The following is a 19,376-nucleotide window of genomic DNA, read 5'->3' as shown; positions in this document are numbered from 1 at the left end:
ATTTTCTGTACCGTGGAGCTGCACTTCTTCTCCTTCTTCTACTCCAATTATTCTTAGGTTTGGTCTTTTTATTGTGTCCCAAATTTCCTGAATGTTTTGTGATGAGAATTTGTTGGTTTTGCTGTTTTCTTTGATCAGTGTGTTTATTTTTTCTATGGTATCTTCAGTGTCTGATATTCTCTCTTCTATCTCTTGTAATCTGTTGTTAGTACTTGTTTCTGTCATTCCTGTTCGTTTTCCCAGATTTTCCATCTCTATTCTTCCCTCGGTTTGTGCTTTCTTCATTGCTTCCATTTCATTCTTCATGTCTTGATCCGCTTCCCTAACCTGTTTGATTGTTTTTTCTTGTTTCTCTTGGTTTTCTTGCGTGTCTTTGAGCGATTTATTCATTTCCTCTACCTTTTTGTTTGTAATCTCTAATTGTTTATGGCAGTTTTTCACCTCCTGTTTAAGGTCCTCTATTATTTTCATATAGTTCGCTTTTGAGTCGATTTCTTCTATTTCTTCAGGAGTAGGGTGTACAATTCTTCTTATTTCAGGATCCCTGGTTTCTGGTGGTGTCATGTTGCCTTTCAGATTGTTGGAGGAATTCCTGTATTGGCGCCTTCCCATCTCTTCCTTCAAATGGAGGCAGGAGAGGCCTGGTCTCTTGGTCCAGACTTGGCTGTGATTGACTCTCAGGGAATATCTCTTCAGTGTAGAAGCAGGAACCGTACCCGTCCAGATGGGATTCCTCAGCAACTAAACAGGGCCGCCGGTAGCCCAATGATCCAGGGCCAACAGGATGAATGGAGCGGGGGGGGGGGGTATCCAGGAGCGCGCAGGAAGCCTGGCGCCGGAGCTGAAGGTGCCCGGCTCCCTTACAGTGAAAGACCCCAGTGGTGGGCAGTCTTTCAGGCTAAGGAGACCCTCCCAAGGAACAGTGAGATCACTCTTCGGATGCAAACAGCAAGAGGCTTTATTCAGTACACAGGTACCTGGGGCGACTTAGTCTCTCGAAAGACAAAGCGCGCCTGCAGACTGGGGGAAGGTCTTTTTATAGGAAAGAGGGCAGCAGAAGCAGATTACAGAAGCAAATGCATTGTTAGTGGTCAGTTGGAATGGGGCAAGGGGCACAGGTGGTTTTTCCTTTCCCAGCACAGATGTATGGGAACAGATATCCTGTTTCCCTTTTGTTCTTTCTTTCCTTTCCCAGCACAGATGTATGGGAACAGATATCCTGCTTTACAGCCAGGGACCCTGACCTCACTCTGCACTTACATTTGTTCGTCAAAAGCCTTGTGAAATGACGTTACAGCAGCTAAGCTGGGATCTTTCATAGGGGGAATTGTTTCTTTTGTGAATTGCTGATATTCTAAGTTGGGCACATGTGCTGACTGACTATAGGCATCCTGTTTCCCTAAGCAAACGGGATGTTCTCATGAGAGCCGGCTAGCTGCAGGTCCTGAGAGGGTCCTGAGGGTCTTAAGCGAACAGGATGTTCTCATGGGAGCAGGCCAGCTGCGGGTTCTGGGGGGGGGTGTCCAGAGGGTCTTTCATTTTTCCTGTTTCTAGTTTGGCTCCTTATCGCTTGGGGCCAGATGGCTGACCGGCTGACCACAGATATCTTGCCTGGCTTCTCCGCCCTTGTTCTCAAGTCGAACTTCCCTGCTCTAATGTTACTTGTGTTGCTCCAAACTTTAAGCCTGGCATTGCTGCTGCTTAGCTGTTTGTCTATACTGTGGGGGTCTTTCAACAGGGGACCCTGAGGCCTGCCCGGCTGGCAGGCACTCACCGCTCTGGGTGGGTCGCCTTAGTTTAGGAGCTTAAGACTGTAGTTGAGCACTGGTCCTAGCATACAGCAGGGCAGGGTTGGGGAGGGGTGCTGGGTCATGCGAAAGAAAGGACCTCTGCATTCTTGTGCCTTTAGTGGCTGCCTGGCCATGTGGCCTTTAAACATAATTTTAAAGAAAGTCATTTCCAGCCAGGTGGCGGTGGCACACCCCTTTTATCCCTACCGTTTATCTCAGCGTTTGGGAGGCAGAGGCAGGCAGATCCCTGTGAGTTCAAGGCCAGCCTGGTCTACAAGTGCTAGTTCCAGGACAGGCTCCAAAGCTACAGAGAAAAACCCTGTCTCGAAAAACCAAAACCAAACAAACAACAACAACAAAAGAGACCACACACATCACAGACACCCTACAGTGTTTTGGGCACTCCCCAAAGGAAGAGTGTGTGCTGTGTGTGGATCAGCAACAGTGCTCAGGGTTCGGTTCTCTCCTCACCTGTGGGGCCCGGGGTCCAGGGCCCAAGCTTGGGTTATCAAGTTTTCCCTTTGATGGGTGGAACCGTCTCATCTGTCCTAAATGACATTTTCTTAATGTTTTTAAAATGTATTTTCAGTTATGTGTGTACAGAACCATCTTTGCATGTGAGCGCAGGTGGGTTCAGAAGCTGGAGGTGTCAGAGCCCCTGGGGCCTGACATTGTACTGGGGATTGAACCAGGGTCCCCAGCAAGGACAGTGCAAGCACTAAACCACCGGGCAATCTCTCCAGCCCCTCGGTGCTACATTTTTTTTGTTTCTTTTTTTTTAATTTATTTATTTATTAAAGATTTCTGTCTCTTCCCAGCCACTGCCTCCCATTTCCCTCCCCCTCCCCTAATTAAGTCCCCCCCCCTCAGGCCAAAAAGCAATCAGGGTTCCCTGTCCTGTGGGAAGTCCAAGGAACCCCCCACCTCCATCCAGGTCTAGTAAGTTGAGCATCCAAACTGCCTAGGCTCCCACAAAGCCAGTACCTGCAGTAGGATCAGAAACCCAGTGCCATTGTTCTTGAGTTCTCAGTAGTTCTCATTGTCCGTTATGTTCAGAGAGTCCGGTTTTATCCCAGGCTTTTCCAGACCCAGGCCAGCTGGTCTTGGTGAGTTCCCAGTAGAACATCCCCATTGTCTAAGTGTGTGGGTGCACCCCTCATGGTCCTGAGTTCCTTGCTCGTGCTCTCTCTCCTTCTCTTCCTGATTTGAACCTTGAGAATTCAGTCCTGTGCTCCAATGTGGGTCTCTGTCTCTGTCTCCTTTCATCGCTTGCTGAAGGTTAATATTCAGGAGGATGCCTATATGTTTTTCTTTGGGTTCTCCTTATTTAGCTTCTCTAGTTTTAAATCTTCTTCTTTACTGTGTCAGCCGGAGACAGGACCTTGTTACGCAGCTAAACCCAGAATTCCCTGGCCTTAGCTCCCTGGGTCTCTACTTCCAGGTGCACACTACCACACCAGGCGCTTGCTTCTAGCGGAATTCGTTACTTGCTAAATGACACGTAAAAATGAAATTACGAAGCTAATTTTTAAAGTCAAGCCATAGTTTTAGCTTTTAAAAATAACACAAATTTCTTTTTTTTTTAGTCCAGTCACATTAACAACACATTAGCTTCTCTGCTGGAAAATGGCAAGTTCATGTTTTTTTTTGTTATTGTTTTTCTATTTATTTAGTTATTATTAAAATAAAATTAAATTCTTATTTCCACAATAAGTTAGCTTTGTTACAATGTGTTGAATACCATGATTTAACTAGATGCCAGACAGTCTCTCAACCTGTATTTTAGTTTTTGAGACAACATCTTTTTTTGTTTGAGACAGAGTTTCTCTGTGTAGCCCAGGTTATCCTGGAACTTGCTTTGTATATCAGGCTGGCCTCAAACTCACAGAGATCCCCCTGCCTCTGCCTCCCGAGTGCTGGGATTAAAGGCTTGTGCCACCACAGCTCGCCGTGAATGTAATCTTATATATTCCCAGGCCCGCTGCTTCGCTGGAAGCTGCTAATATTAGCTTTCCCCACACACATTAACTCACCTGTTGCTGATTCCTCCAAGTCATCTCCTCAACTGTCCAGAAGAGAGTCCATCTTCCAGCAGTAGCCCCAGCCGTATCAGAAAGCAAGGAGCCCTGCTGTCATGAGACACTGGGGTTCCAGTGGGTGCAGATCTTAGCAGGCCCGCCATCCTGAGACACCGGGATTCCTGTGGGTGCAGATCTTAGCAGTCCTGCAGTCAGAGACACTGGGATTCTCTGTGGGTGCAGATCTTAGCAGTCCCGCAGTCAGAGACACTGGGATTCTCTGTGGGTGCAGATCTTAGCAGCCCTGCCGTCCTGAGACACTGGGGTTCCAGTGGGTGCAGATCTTAGCAGCCCCGCCATCCTGAGACACCGGGATTCCTGTGGGTGCAGATCTTAGCAGCCCTGCCATCCTGAGACACTGGGGTTCCAGTGGGTGCAGATCTTAGCAGCCCCGCCATCCTGAGACACCGGGATTCCTGTGGGTGCAGATCTTAGCAGCCCTGCCGTTTCTGAGACACTGGGATTCTCTGTGGGTGCAGATCTAAGCAGCCCCGCCGTCCTGAGACACTGGGATTCTCTGTGGGTGCAGATCTTAGTTACTTCTGCCACTGTGACTAAGCACCATGACCAGGACAACTCATAAAAAAAAGCGTTTAACTTGGGACTTGCCTACAGTCTCAGAGGATGGGTCTGTGATCATTCAAACATTGATCCTTCTGTGGGGGGCCATTCCCCGTTCAAACCCCCATAGTGACAGTCCACAGCAGAGGACTTCATCAAAGCTGCTGGCCCTTAGCACCTGGTTCAGAAACCCTCTGGGTGTCGCACACAGTGCCCCATTGTCTGCGCTCTGTGCGCTATTACCCACCCAGTCCGTGAGTTTCGGGCAAGGGAGCTGGAGGTTTAGAATACACAGACACACACAGCCAGAGGGATAGCAACATGGGTCATCCTTGAATTCCCCAAGAATGCCTCCTTTATTGTGTTCAGGGGCAGATTATATAGAGACAGCCATGCCCCAGCCAAACCTACCAGAAACCACTCTCCTGCCATCAGGAACTCCTGAAGGTCTCGTGCTCAGAGCAGCTGTAGTCACTCAGATCAGGGGAAAACAAGTTGTTTACAAGAAATTCAGGATCTGGGGTCTCACTGCTCCCAACATCTGGGAATGTTTTTTACTCCTTGTACCCAGAAGTCTCCCTCTCTAATACTCACATATTGCAGAATGACATTCTGGCCAAGGACTGACCTCCTGTGGTGACAGGACCAGTATGAACGGCAGCCTTAGCCTGTGTAGCTGTTCACTTGCTGTGTAAGGAGAAGAAATGTAACGAGTTCAGCAGAGTGTGATCCCATCATATACCAGTGTAAGACTGTTCCGGTGGAGTCCCGATGAATTCATGTTATCATCCCAGTTCCAGCCCGGGAACTATATAGACATTTCTTCAGAGAGGTTCACGTGGCCAGCAGCACCAGTCAGAGATACATAAAGCCACAGTGGCCCAGGATGTCAATCCAGAAAGAGTGGCTGTTGTCGGAGAGACGAAAGAAAGTAGCAGTGAAGCTGTGGGAAGAGCCTTGTATTCTGTCGGCGTGAGCTTGAAGTAGTTCACACTCCGGAAAACAGTGTGAAGGGATCTCAAAGCGGTAACGTGACCAAACGCTACAAAAGTCCCTCTTCTGGGGACATTTCCAAAGGGAGTGAAATCAATATGTCGGAGACATTTGCACTTCCCTGTTTATTGAAACACTCCTCACAATAGCTGAGGAACGGAAGCAGTCTAAGCGTGTCAGTGGGTGAACGGATAAAGAAAATGCATTAGAAACAAACAATGGGGCACTGTTGAGGGTCCGAGGAGAACAGAGTGGGGTCACTTGTGACGAAGTAAATGAAATGAGATTATTGTGTTGAAGGAAACAAGCAAACTACAGAAAGACAGGGCTTGTGGGATGCCAGTCAGAAGAATCCATGACAGTTAACATCCTAGAATCTGACCGTAGTAGAATCGTGGTCCCCAGAAGCTGGGGAGAGCGGCAGTAGCGTGTGGGGAAGGCGCCAAGTCCTGCTAGAGTGGGAGGAAGCCCTGTGCGCTGTTGTACAGAGATGGCTGCACACAACATGTATTTCACAAAGCTAGGATAAGTCATCTCTAATGTTTCTGATTTTGTATTTGGTGTCAATATGATAAACATTTAAGATAAATACAGTTAAACGTTACAGCATGTATCACAGCGTCGCGTGGTAACCCGTTGGTGTCAGCAACCTTTCCCGTTTTATTATTGGTTGAAATGGGTCCGGCGTGTGCTTCCCAGGCTGATTTCGGCTCCAGTAGCCCTGCACTGCAGTCTCCAGACTGCAGCACTCGGCTCCAGCATGCACATGTTTCAGTCCTTCCAAACTCAGACGTGCCCTGTAGCCTGTGTGTCCCATAGCCTGCGTTCTGTGTTCATGGGCAGCCAGCTCTCCCGTGCTTTGGAAGGTGGGTCTGGTGGTGCTGAGCATCACAGTGTTTTTAGGAATATTCCAGCTGCAGTGCTTCCCTTGGACACTGAGCCTGCCTCTTCAGTTTTCTTTAGTATTATGTGTGTCTGGCATATATGTTTTATATTTTAATTCATTTGTGTTTCATCTTTTGTGTGATATACACGTTCCCCCATGGATTCGTTAATGCGCCAACCACAGCTGTTTTAGAATCACTGTCAAAAGGTTTCAGTCCCTGGATCTGGGCGTGGCGGCCTGTGCCCGTAGGCCCAGCAGTTGGGCGGTGGGGCAGGAGTTCAAGGCCATGGCAGGCTCAAAGCCGGTCTGAACTGCCAGAGACCCTGCCTCCTCCAATGGCAAATGATAATTATTATCTCAACACCCAAAGCATCTCTGGGTCTGGTGTTGCTGACGTCCTAACTCCCACGATGTGCTGTTTTCTTTGTTGCCTTTTATTCCTAACTTGTAAAATTTTATTAAATGCTTGACACTGTATATAAAAGACCACTGGAAACAGGTAAATATTATTTGTGCCCAGACATGAGCAGATCTTTGTTTGTTTGAGGTTAGGGCAGTGCTTGCACTGTGCGTCCTCAGTATTCTTGTGTCGCTTTTCTTCATCAGCGGGCTCTTGGTGTGGCTGAGTGTGGATGGCTTGAAGTGGGCCTTGCCCTTCTCTTGTGGCAGCACGCTGCTGGTCCCCCTCCTGCTGGTGTAGGCTAGGGTTCTCTTCCCTCATCTCCTCAGCACGCTGCTGGTCCCCCTCCTGCTGGTGTAGGCTAGGGTTCTCTTCCCTCATCTCCTCCTTCGCTGTGCCTATGAAACACCTTTTGAAAACCTTTGAGGGTCACTAGCTCGCGAACTTGGAGCCCCTGTGTCTAGGACATCAGCTTCTATGGCTGTGCTGGCCCACGTGCAGGGTGTTTTCTCTTCCTCACTGACTGTGAGTGAAGAAAGGATTTGAGGGTCCCATCTCACCTCAACTCTACCGCCTCTGAGTCGCGGGGAGGCCGCTTCTAGGTTGAATGTGGGGCTTCCCCGAGTTATCTTATTCAACTCCTCATTTGTTTTCTTTAGTGAGCTGAGAAAGTAGCAAGCCTGCCAATTTGAATAAATCCAGCTTATTTCTTCTCTCATTAAGGTGACAAACATGAATATTTTGTTACCTAGTTCTGTGAAGTGATTGCAAGAATGATTTTTATAAATTACCCATTCCGCTGTTATTCCACCTCCAACAGCTAATCGGATTTGAAAATAATCAGGGTGATTTTTTTATTATGATTTTTGGTTTATCTATCTGAAAAAGAAACCAACACCTCAGGAAAAGTTTTGTTTCATCGGCATGAACATGACTGGAGAAGGCTTGCCATGGTGGGACTGATGAGGAGGAAGGTCACCTGGTTGTTTTTCTCAATGTCTGAGGTATCGGTGGCAATTTGGTGGCCATTCAGGCCAGCAGGATTTCTACCTACCTCCATTTACACGGCATTCCCAGAGAGCTGCCTGAAGAGCCCACAGGGTGTTCCTACCCATTTAGGACGTTCTTTGGCTCAGGTAAGTGTCAGGTGGGTTGTGTGGGCTTTTGTCAGGAACTGCTTCCGGCTGAGATCTGGGGGCAGCATTTGCTGAGTTGATGCTTTGTGAATGTTGTGCTGAGCTAATTTCAGGAGACAGAGGCCTTCTGCCTCCCCAAGCCTGTGCATGTGTGCGTGCGTGCGTGCTTGTGTGTAGCTGGGGCCTTTGCACGCTTTATTCCTGTCTCTGGTAAGAAAGAGGAACCGTACTCTTCTATTTTTGGTTGGGCCCAACCTTTAACAGCTGAGCCGTCTCTCCAGCACTCAGGAGGCAGAGACAGGCTGATCCCTGATTTGAGGCCAGCCTGGTCTACAGAGCGAGTTCCAGGACAGCCAGAGATAGACAGAGAAACCCTGTCTCATAAAAACAAAACAAAACAGAAAACAAAAAGGAAGGAAAGAAGGGAGGGAAAGAGGAAAGGAGAGAGAGAGAGAGAGAGAGAGAGAGAGAGAGAGAGAGAGAGAGAGAGAGAGAGAGAGGAGAACCATACATACAAATACAAAGCACCTGTGACTTAGGACAGACAGATTGACTTTCATTTCTGTGTTGTTGCTTTTTGACCCTTTAAAATGTGGGTATTTCTCTTTTCCATCTTCCTCTCAGAGAGGCAGCTTCGCTTCTGCCTCCCCACTTCTCTGCTTCCCCCTTCTCTGTCTTTCTCTTCCTCTCTCTCTCTCTCTCTCTCTCTCTCTCTCTCTCTCTCTCTCTCTCTCTCCCCCTCTCTCTCTGTCCCCCCTTCACCCTTCCTCCTCCATAACCCCCTGAATAAACATTCAACCTCAAAAAAAAATGTGGGTATTTGCTCTGAAACAGGACATTAGGAGGCAACCCAATGACGGGGAACAATACACAGTTTATATGAACAAATGTGACTGCCAGAAAGCTGTGGTCATTCTTTCATGTGTGTAGGTGCTGGCCTGCAAGTGTGTCTGTGCCCCACTGGTATGCCCGGTGCTCTCAGAGGCTGCAGAGGACATTGGGTCCTAGAGAGAGCCCCAACATGGGTCCTCTGGAAGAGCAACTGTGCCCCTAACCACTGAGCATCTCGGGCTCGGCCTTGCATTATCAGTGATGGGACAGTTAAAGACTGCCTGCCGTTAGCGTCCCATTCTCCTTCTGTTTCCATGGTAGACACAAGCAAGGTTTGTTTTGTTTCTCTGTGTAGCCCTGGTTGTCCTGGAACTCACTCTGTAGTCCAGGCTGGCCCCAAACTCAGAGGTCTGCCTGCCTCTACCTCCCCAAGTACTGGGATTAAAGGTATGCGCCACCATGCCTGGCTCAAAATAAGTTTTTAAACAGCTGCTTTTTTATTTGATTTTATAATTGCATCTAATAGTGGATTCCCAAGAATTATGTGAATTGTAAATGAGATTTATTCTTAGCAGTTGAATTGCTGTAATACTGTGAGCTATAGTAATGAGAACGTAACTTTCAATTTGTTGTTTTGGCTTTCTGAAATAGGGTCTCACAGTCTGGCTGGGGCCGGGGTGTGGGGGGCTTGAACTCAAGGTGCGGGTGCCTCAGCTTTCATAGGTATTTGGGTCACAGACACCCAGGCTTGTCCTCTGACTTGGATTACCAGGCACAGTTTCTAGAATCACTTTATTTTTCCACCAGCACTGGGGCTTGAACCTTGTGAGTGCTAGACCAGCAACCTGCTGAGCCGCATCCCAGCAGTGACCTTCAGTGCAATCTTTAATGCTGTCTGCGATTCTCATGTAGGTGTGAACAATAAGTCTGCCCAAGTTCTTCTGCTCCTGGTGGTTCCTGGCCACTTGATTTTCCTGTACACAATTCACCTGATGAAGAGCGGCCACACCTCTCTGACTGTCGTCTTTGTTGTCGTGTATCTCCTTGCTGCTGTGCTACAGGTAAGAGGGACAAACCTCCTCAAATCTTAGGCTCGGATGGCTGGGAACCTGTCGTGATGGACTTTTACAGTGCACGGCGTAGTTAGAATCTCAGAACTTCTACAGTGCATGGTGTAGTTAGAATCTCAGAACTTTCTACAGTGTAGTTAGAATCTCAGAACTTTCTACAGCACATGGCGTAGTTAGAATCTCAGAACTTCTACAGCACATGGCGTAGTTAGAATCTCAGAACTTCTACAGCATAGTTAGAATCTCAGAACTTCTACAGCACACGGCATAGTTAGAATGGCCTCAAACAGTGGTCCGCTGAGCTCTGCCTGTGCATACGGGGTCACGGTGGTGTTCACCTTATTTGTGCATACGAGGTCACGGTGGTGTTCACTATGTCTTTGTGTACAGGGTCATGTAATGTTCACTACATTATGTCTGTGCATATGGGGTCACATAGTTTTCACTATGTCTGACACTTCATGGTCTTCATGGTTACCCGGCTTCCTTCAAACTTAAAAATTCTGTTGTTACCTATTTCCTTTTTAGATTTCTACTCCTCTTTCTGTGTTGTGTAGAAGACTTAATTTTAGAAATTTTCTTTTATGTAAACAAACGCCTTACTCATGCTCTTGTAAACAACTCTGATGAAACACGTTAGTTCTCACAGAAACATTGACACACATACGCACACACACAAATACACACTTACACGCTCTCGTGCAAACACATGCTTGCACACTCTTGCACATGCGCACATTCACACTCACACCTGCACTCACACTATCATGCACTCATATACACACCTGCACTCATGCTATCATGCACGCACACAGATACACACCTGCACACATGCTATCATGCATGCACACAGATACACACCTGCACTCACGCTATCATGCACGCACACATATACACACCTGCACTCACGCTATCATGCACGCACACAGATACACACCTGCACTCACACAATCATGCATGCACTCATATACACACCTGCACTCACGCTATCATGCACACAGATACACACCTGCACTCATGCTATCATGCACGCACTCATATACACACCTGCACTCACGCTATCATGCACACAGATACACACCTGCACTCACGCTATCATGCACGCACACATATACACACCTGCACTCACGCTATCATGCACGCACACAGATACACACCTGCACTCACACAATCATGCATGCACTCATATACACACCTGCACTCACGCTATCATGCACACAGATACACACCTGCACTCATGCTATCATGCACACAGATACACACCTGCACTCATGCTATCATGCAGGCACACAGATACACACCTGCACTCATGCTATCATGCACGCACACAGATACACACCTGCACTCATGCTATCATGCACGCACACAGATACACACCTGCACTCACACAATCATGCACGCACTCATATACACACCTGCACTCACGCTATCATGCACACAGATACACACCTGCACTCATGCTATCATGCAGGCACACAGATACACACCTGCACTCACGCTATCATGCACGCACACAGATACACACCTGCACTCATGCTATCATGCATGCACACAGATACACACCTGCACTCACGCTATCATGCACGCACACAGATACACACCTGCACTCATGCTATCATGCACGCACACATATACACACCTGCACTCACGCTATCATGCATACACACAGATACACACCTGCACTCACACAATCATGCACGCACTCATATACACACCTGCACTCATGCTATCATGCACACAGATACACACCTGCACTCATGCTATCATGCACACAGATACACACCTGCACTCATGCTATCATGCACACAGATACACACCTGCACTCACGCTATCATGCACGCACACAGATACACACCTGCACTCACACAATCATGCACGCACTCATATACACACCTGCACTCATGCTATCATGCACACAGATACACACCTGCACTCATGCTATCATGCACAAAGATACACACCTGCACTCATGCTATCATGCACGCACACAGATACACACCTGCACTCATGCTATCATGTACACACACAGATACACACCTGCACTCACGCTATCATGCACACAGATACACACCTGCACTCATGCTATCATGCACACAGATACACACCTGCACTCATGCTATCATGCACGCACACAGATACACACCTGCACTCATGCTATCATGCACGCACACAGATACACACCTGCACTCACGCTATCATGCACGCACACAGATACACACCTGCACTCACGCTATCTTGCACGCACTCATATACACACCTGCACTCACGCTATCAAGCACACAGATACACACCTGCACTCATGCTATCATGCACGCACACAGATACACACCTGCACTCATGCTATCATGCATGCACTCATATACACACCTGCACTCATGCTACCATGCACGCAGACATATACACACCTGCACTCACACTATCATGCACACACACAGATACACACCTGCACTCACGCTATCATGCACACAGATACACACCTGCACTCATGCTATCATGCACACAGATACTCACCTGCACTCATGCTATCATGCACGCACACAGATACACACCTGCACTCACGCTATCATGCATGCACATATATATACACCTGCACTCACGCTATCATGCACACAGACACACACCTGCACTCACGCTATCATGCACACAGATACACACCTGCACTCATGCTATCATGACGCACACAGATACACACCTGCACTCATGCTATCATGCACGCACACAGATACACACCTGCACTCACGCTATCATGCACACAGATACACACCTGCACTCATGCTATTATGCACACAGATACACACCTGCACTCATGCTATCATGCACGCACACATATACACACCTGCACTCATGCTATCATGCACGCACACAGATACACACCTGCACTCACGCTATCATGCACGCACACATATACACACCTGCACTCACGCTATCATGCACACAGATACACACCTGCACTCATGCTATCATGCACACAGATACACACCTGCACTCATGCTATCATGCACGCACACAGATACACACCTGCACTCATGCTATCATGCACGCACACAGATACACACCTGCACTCACGCTATCATGCACACAGATACACACCTGCACTCATGCTATCATGCACACAGATACACACCTGCACTCATGCTATCATGCACGCACACAGATACACACCTGCACTCACGCTATCATGCACACAGATACACACCTGCACTCATGCTATCATGCACGCACACAGATACACACTTGCACATACGCACATTCACACTCACACACACTCACACACACCCACACAGAAGGGGTGCTGACTGAAAATGGAAGGAGATTGGAGAAGTAGGACAGGGCGAGAGAGGTAGTGGATGGGATGTCTGTGACTATGAAAACACATTAAGTCTGTGTATGAAAATATAATGTAACCCATTAGTATGTATAATTAATATATTCCAATGAACAACATTTAAATGTATGCTGCTATAATAAATATACACATTTTAAAAATTAAATAGTATCGAAAAGTTCTACTTCCTTAGATCTATTTCTCAGACCATCACTTTGAAATATTTTAGCTACTTTTTCTGCCATTATTTGTACGTTTTAAAGTAACATGCCTAAACTTCAAGTTTATAAGTCAGGGCTTTAGGGCCATTATAATCATTTTTTTTTTTGATTTTTTGCGACAGGGTTTCTCTGTAGCTTTTGATTCCTGTCTTGGAACTAGCTCTTGTAGACCAGGATGGCCTCGAACTCACAGAGATCTGCCTGCCTCTGCCTCACGAGTGCTGGGATTAAAGGCATGCGCCACCACCACCCGACATATTTCCTATATATTTTAAAAATATGAATTTTCAGTATACAACTAAGACTATTTTAATGTTTTTAGTGTAAGGCAGATGGCTTTGCTCTGGCTGTATTTCCTTGGCATTAATAATTCTTTTTTTAACTTGGGTCTCTCGCCATAATCCCAGCCTTAGTGTTTCCTGCTGCCCTACCTTCTCCCCCTCTGGCTTCTGGTTTAACTTCACAGACTTGGTGCCTCCTTCAGGAGCAGATTAAAATAAGGCCTGGGGTGGAGTTTGAGTTTGGCCTTCAGGGAACTGGAGGGGTGGGCCTGGGGAAGGTGGATGGGGAGTGAAGGCAGAAGAAGCCTCTGGCCTCTGGAGAGTCTGCTGTGTGTGCTACCCTGCTTCCCCAGGACTGCCCGTGTTCTGGGAGATCCAGTCTGTGCTGGGAAGCAGTGGCTTTCAAAGTGCAGATCCATCAGTATTTATAGAAATAAAAATTAAAGCTTCTGTCTGCCGGATGTGTTTAAAGTATATTTTATTATCTTTATAATTGCTTGATAATAAACATTAGCACCGTATTTAGTAAGTGTGCTCAGATATTCTCTACAAGAGTGCAGCACAATGTGGGATCCTAGATTGCTGAGTTCATACACAGAGTGAGAGAGGACAGAACCGTGCCAGGAGAGGAAAGGCGTGTATACACGGAATCTGAAGTGGTGGGCTGAGGGGAAGCCCAGGAAGGGCGGCTGGGTCATGGTCTCAAGCAGTCACCACAATGCTTTCTCATCCTCCGATTTTACCACGCCACTATCAAGTTTTTATTTTTTATTTATTCAGTAAATCTTCATTTGAATCGATGAAGGGGTGTCTCTTAAGTCCCGAGAGCAATGAATCCACTCACAGTTGAAGGGCTTGTGGCCTGACACTAACTGGTTGTGTGTGGCATTCTCAGGCTGTTGGCCTGGGGACTCAGGTTTCCCCGTTAGTAGAAGCGGCATTTATTCCCAGTGCTTTCGCTGTTGTGCGCGTGTATTGCTCAAGAGCTGGTCATCATAGCGTTGACTGCTCTCCTCAGCCCTGAGGGAAGCACATAAATCTGGCCTGACCTGCAGTTTCTAGAGCAGCTCCTGGGTATGGCTCTCCCCTGCTCTCAGGGATCATGGCTGCTTGTGTTCACGTCTGTGCGCTGTGCTAGCCTGTGAGCGGAAGAAAATAGAAGTCATTTTTCTGAGATAATTTTCTAAACATTTTATTTAAAAAACATTTTTATTTTATGTGCTTTGATGTTTTGCCTCCATGTCTGGGTGAGGATGCCAGGTCCCCTAGAAGTGGATTTACACACAGTTGTGAGCTGCCGTGTGGGTGCAGGGAATTGAACCTGGGTCCTCTGGAAGAGCAGCCAGTGTTCTTTACTGCTGAGCCATCACTCCAGCCCCCCTTTACTATCTTTAGTTATTATTTATTTGCTGTTATTATTTGAGGTAAGGAAATGAAATCATGACCTCGGGGGCCCAGGGCTGTCTTATTAACTATGTTTGCAAAAGTAAGGGGCCATTTGTGTTGTTGTTGACATCTTCAAAGTGTTGAGCTGTTCCTGAGACTGGATGGCTTCGTGTCTCGGCACTGCCTGCCATTACCCAATGGGGCACGTCTGTCAAGCCGCTGGGGAGTGTTAGCCTGGGTCAGCGCAGTAGGCTTGCCTCTTCTTAGAAGCTAAGGACTGTAGCATAACAGGGTCAGGGTCGCCTGCAGATACCAGAAGTCACGATCCAGCCCAGCTTCGATCTTTCACCGTTTATTCTACATATGCCTTTTAAAATTTTATAAATTATACTTATTTGCATGTGTGTGTGTGTCTGTGTATGTGTGTGTAGATCAAAGGAGTATTTACTTGCAAGAGTCCTCTCCTTCCTTCGAGAGCAAACTCAGTATGGAAGGCCCATGGCTGTATGTGTGTGAACACAGATGCACGTGTGCCGTGTTGCACATGGGGGTCAGAAGGTCCTCTCGTGTTTGCCACAGCATATGCCGAAGTAGCGCTCCAGGGACCGCCCTGTCCCTGTCTCCTGGCTGGCTGTAGGAGCAAAGGGTTTGTAGCTGGCTTTGCGAGGGTTCTGGGGATCTGAACTCAGGTCCTCACACCTGCGTGGCAAGTGCTTTAACAAACGCTGAGGTCATCTCTCCAGACCTTCAGAAAAGATTTGTTTTTATCCAGTAGCCTTAGGGTACTGTCAATCTGAGGCCCTGTTAAAATATCCAGCCCAGATGTTCAGGGCACGTGGCTCATTCAGTTCCTTGAACGACCGTTTGTGGTTATGGATTTTTTTCTTAGGGATGATTTTTTTTCTCTCCATGTAGTCAGACAAATGTCCGTCTTTGAGGACAGGTTTACTTCTTATGGAGGGAGTGAGTTTTAGTCTTCGAATCTTCTGTTAGATGACCCACCTGGGAAAGATTTTACCTTTACCTTCTGTTCCCTGTGCCCCATGCTGCTCAAAAAATTAAATAAAGAGAAGACCGAGCACTTAAGCCATGGGGAGCAAGCCAGTGAGAGCCTACCCCCCATGGCCTCTGCATCAGCTCCTGCCCCCAGTTCCTGCCCTTTGAGTTCCTGTCCTGACTTCAATCAGCCATGAACACTGATATGGAAGTGTGCGCTGAAAAGACCCTTCCCTCCACAGAAAACAAAAACAAAAACCTAGAAGGCTCCTCAGGCTGCTGGAGAGGCTGAGAGCACCGATGCCTGGGTGTGGTTTGTGCCCAGTGAAGCATCCTGCTCAAGGCTGCTTAGGGCCAGGCGCCTCAGCATGCCTGTGGCCCTCTCCCTCTGAGGCCTCTGAGGATTTTTGCCTGCTCAGTGATGCCTTTAAAAGGACACCACCTTCCAAAATTTGCTGAGCATCTGCAGTTGGTCTTCATGGTTGAGGTGTTTGCAGTGCGGCTAAAATGTTAAGCTCCCGTCCCTTGTTTGGGAGGGGACATCTCTCTGAGGCTTGGGTCCGGTTGTGTCATGTACTAATCCACAGAGAGAAAACTTCTCTTTTCCCAGTCACCCCCAGGTTCTGTTCGGCAGAGCCGGGGTGGGATGGGAGAACAGTGTAGCCTTTGGAGTCTCATGGCCTCAGCTGGACCTCATTCTCAATTGGTGTCTGACCAGACAAGCCCCTTCAACCTTTTCTCCATTCAGGTTTCCCCTCTAGAGAAGTCTCTGATAACAGTTCTCACTGTCGTCCTTAGGAGCAAAGGATGCCGAACGTTAGCACTGCTCACCCCCAAACCCCATAAAAACAACCAGATCAGAATGACGTTTTATCTGAAGATCAGAAGTAGACTGAATTCCTGCTGACCGATAACCTTGAATTACCCCAGACATTTAAATACTAGATCTCAGCAGCGTTTTCCATCCTGGAGACCGGACTAGAGGAGGCTGTCTTATATGGACATGGATTCAACCTTTGCAGAGCCCAGTTAGGAAGGACTGTGCTCATTTCTATTCCTGAGGTTTATTTGTGTCATGTTCCTAAATGTCCCTCCGCCAATGCAGTCATCCTTCCTCACACAACACACAAGGCTGCTGTTGGTAGGCATAGCACTAAAGAGACGCTAATGCATGCGAGTGTTGGTCTGGCCCAGAGGAGCAGCCCGCCTAGAAAGTCAATAGCATCCAAAGCAAATAGATATTCTTGTGCTTGCATATTTCTTTAAATTCCAGACAGTACGTTTATAACTTGCATAATTAACCAGGGCTATAAAGTTGCCATCTGAGGAGGCATATTTACCCAGAGAAGTTATGCATATTCCATAGAGAGCCGACGATGTTAGGACACAGTGCACCCTTGCTTTGGCGTCTGGTGTGGAAAGCGTCTGTGTCTTGATCAGTAATTTAACTTCGAGGCAAAACATGTTGCAATAAGAAGACTCTGATACCATGATCCTCATAATTTACACCCAGAGGTCCAAGAAAACACTAATATGTCTTGATAACCTTAAGAAAAGAGTTTTAAAAATGGAAACCTGTTTGAACATTGTGAGAACGCTTTTAAAAAGACACCATGCTAGAAGCTGGTTTGATTCTGTGGCCTGTGGTGCAGAGGAAATGGAAGGAGAATGTGGGGGAGAGAGCAAAGCGGAGGCGCAAAGACTGTTGCATGTGACCACGTGTGACAGCAGGCTCCTTCCTCTGTGGTTCACAGCTGGGACACACAGCAAAGGCAAGACCACTCATTTTAGAGAGGCTTGGAGGTGAAATGTCACAGCGGTCACTGGTGTTAGGAGCCAGTGTGTGGGGGTGCTCACACGTGTGTTCCAAATTACCTTTTCAATAAAAGCCACAGATTCTGAACTGACAGCGCTAGCGTTCATGGAAGACTTGAGGAGTCAGGCAGAGCTGTAGCTCTATATAGCGTCTCCTTCTGTGCTGCAGTGTATTTTCTGGGTTTGGAGGAGGTTCAAGTTGAGTGCCTTTTTGGAGCAGAGGCGTTGCTTCAAGACCAACCAGATCCTGCTACTGGGTCTAAAGCTTGTGGCACTCTGAGGCAGGACTGCAAACCACTGGCTCTGGCAGCTGGTCTGGGATCCTTGTACCTTTCTGCTTTGAGGCTTGTTTTGTTTTCTCAAATCAGTAGAGACTCAGACTAATAAGGAATTGGCCAGAAGAATAAATTGAGTTTCAAATCCAGTGGTTTTCAGACAGTTTCATTCTGTACCATAAACTAGGCCTTGAACTCACTCTGTGACCTGTGAACTCACAGCAATCCTTCTTTGTCTCTCAAGGGCTGAAATTACAAACCAAATTCCAAATCTTAAAGTACATAAGTTCAAGACTCTATTATTCTCTGCTCCCTACACACTCAAAACAGTGTCTGAATTAGCTTTATGTGGTTGCCAGGCAACCTTGGCCAGTGGAGCAGTAAGGAAAGTAAGCCTCAGGCAGGGGTGCCAGGGCCCGGAGGTGCCGTCTCTGGCACTTACCCCTGGGGATCTTAACTTTGGCACCTGTCTCTCAGATTTGGACAAGCCACGCTCCGTCCTGGTAAAGGGGCCAGAGCTAGAATGGCCGTCCTTGGCCATTTGAAACCCAAGGCAGAGAAGAAAACACCACGGACCACAGCTGGATGGAGGCGAGATGTTGCCTGTGACAAGTGGGCTGCTCCAGCATCTGGAGTCTAGGCTTCTCTTGTTAGGAGAGGATTACAGTCCTGTTAACTAGCTGTCTCTTCTCAAGCGTGCTTCTTGACCCGGACATATGCTGCTCCTCCCAGAAACAAGCAGCTCAGACCCTTGGCCGTGTTCAGGGCAAGGAGATGCAGCTGACAGTGGTCATGCCTGGTTCTCTCTTACAGGTGTTCACCCTGCTGTGGATCGCAGACTGGATGGTCCATCGCTTCTGGAGGAAAGGGAAGGACCCGGACAGTTTCTCCATCCCCTACCTGATGGCGCTGGGTGACCTGCTCGGGACAGCTCTGCTGGCCTTAAGTTTCCATTTTCTCTGGCTTATTGGAGACCGCGATGGCGACGTGGGGGACTAACGGGTCCTCGAAGCTGATGCAGGAGGAGAACACAAGCTGACCCAGGAGGAGAACACAAGGCAGCCACTGCTGCCCCTCCCGTACCCAAAGCTCTTCATCAGTCGTGCGACTTACGCCAGGGTCGTCTGCGGTTCACCCTGACTCTATACATGGCCTTAATGTACTTTTTAAGGAATTTGTGTTGGAACCACAGTGAACGGTATTTGTGCTGCTTTTTGTAGAATAAATAATTTGACACAGACATAGATACAAGCTCACACTCTACAATTACTTAGGAAAGAATATAGGATGTTTACAATGAATCGTGTTGAAACCACAGACCTAGCAGACACG

General features: G+C 47.6%; 1 pseudogene; it reads left to right on the top strand.

Moving 5' to 3' along the window:
- LOC121444511 overlaps nucleotides 1-19,118 on the top strand; it is a 77,885-nt pseudogene extending 58,767 nt beyond the window's left edge.
- Nucleotides 19,119-19,376: the final 258 nt, after the last annotated feature.

Source organism: Microtus oregoni, unplaced genomic scaffold (assembly GCF_018167655.1).
Source record: "Microtus oregoni isolate MIOR12 unplaced genomic scaffold, Mior012 000129F_ref0000347, whole genome shotgun sequence".
Classification (NCBI taxonomy): domain Eukaryota; kingdom Metazoa; phylum Chordata; class Mammalia; order Rodentia; family Cricetidae; genus Microtus; species Microtus oregoni.
This window is presented reverse-complemented; position numbering and strand designations above follow the sequence as displayed.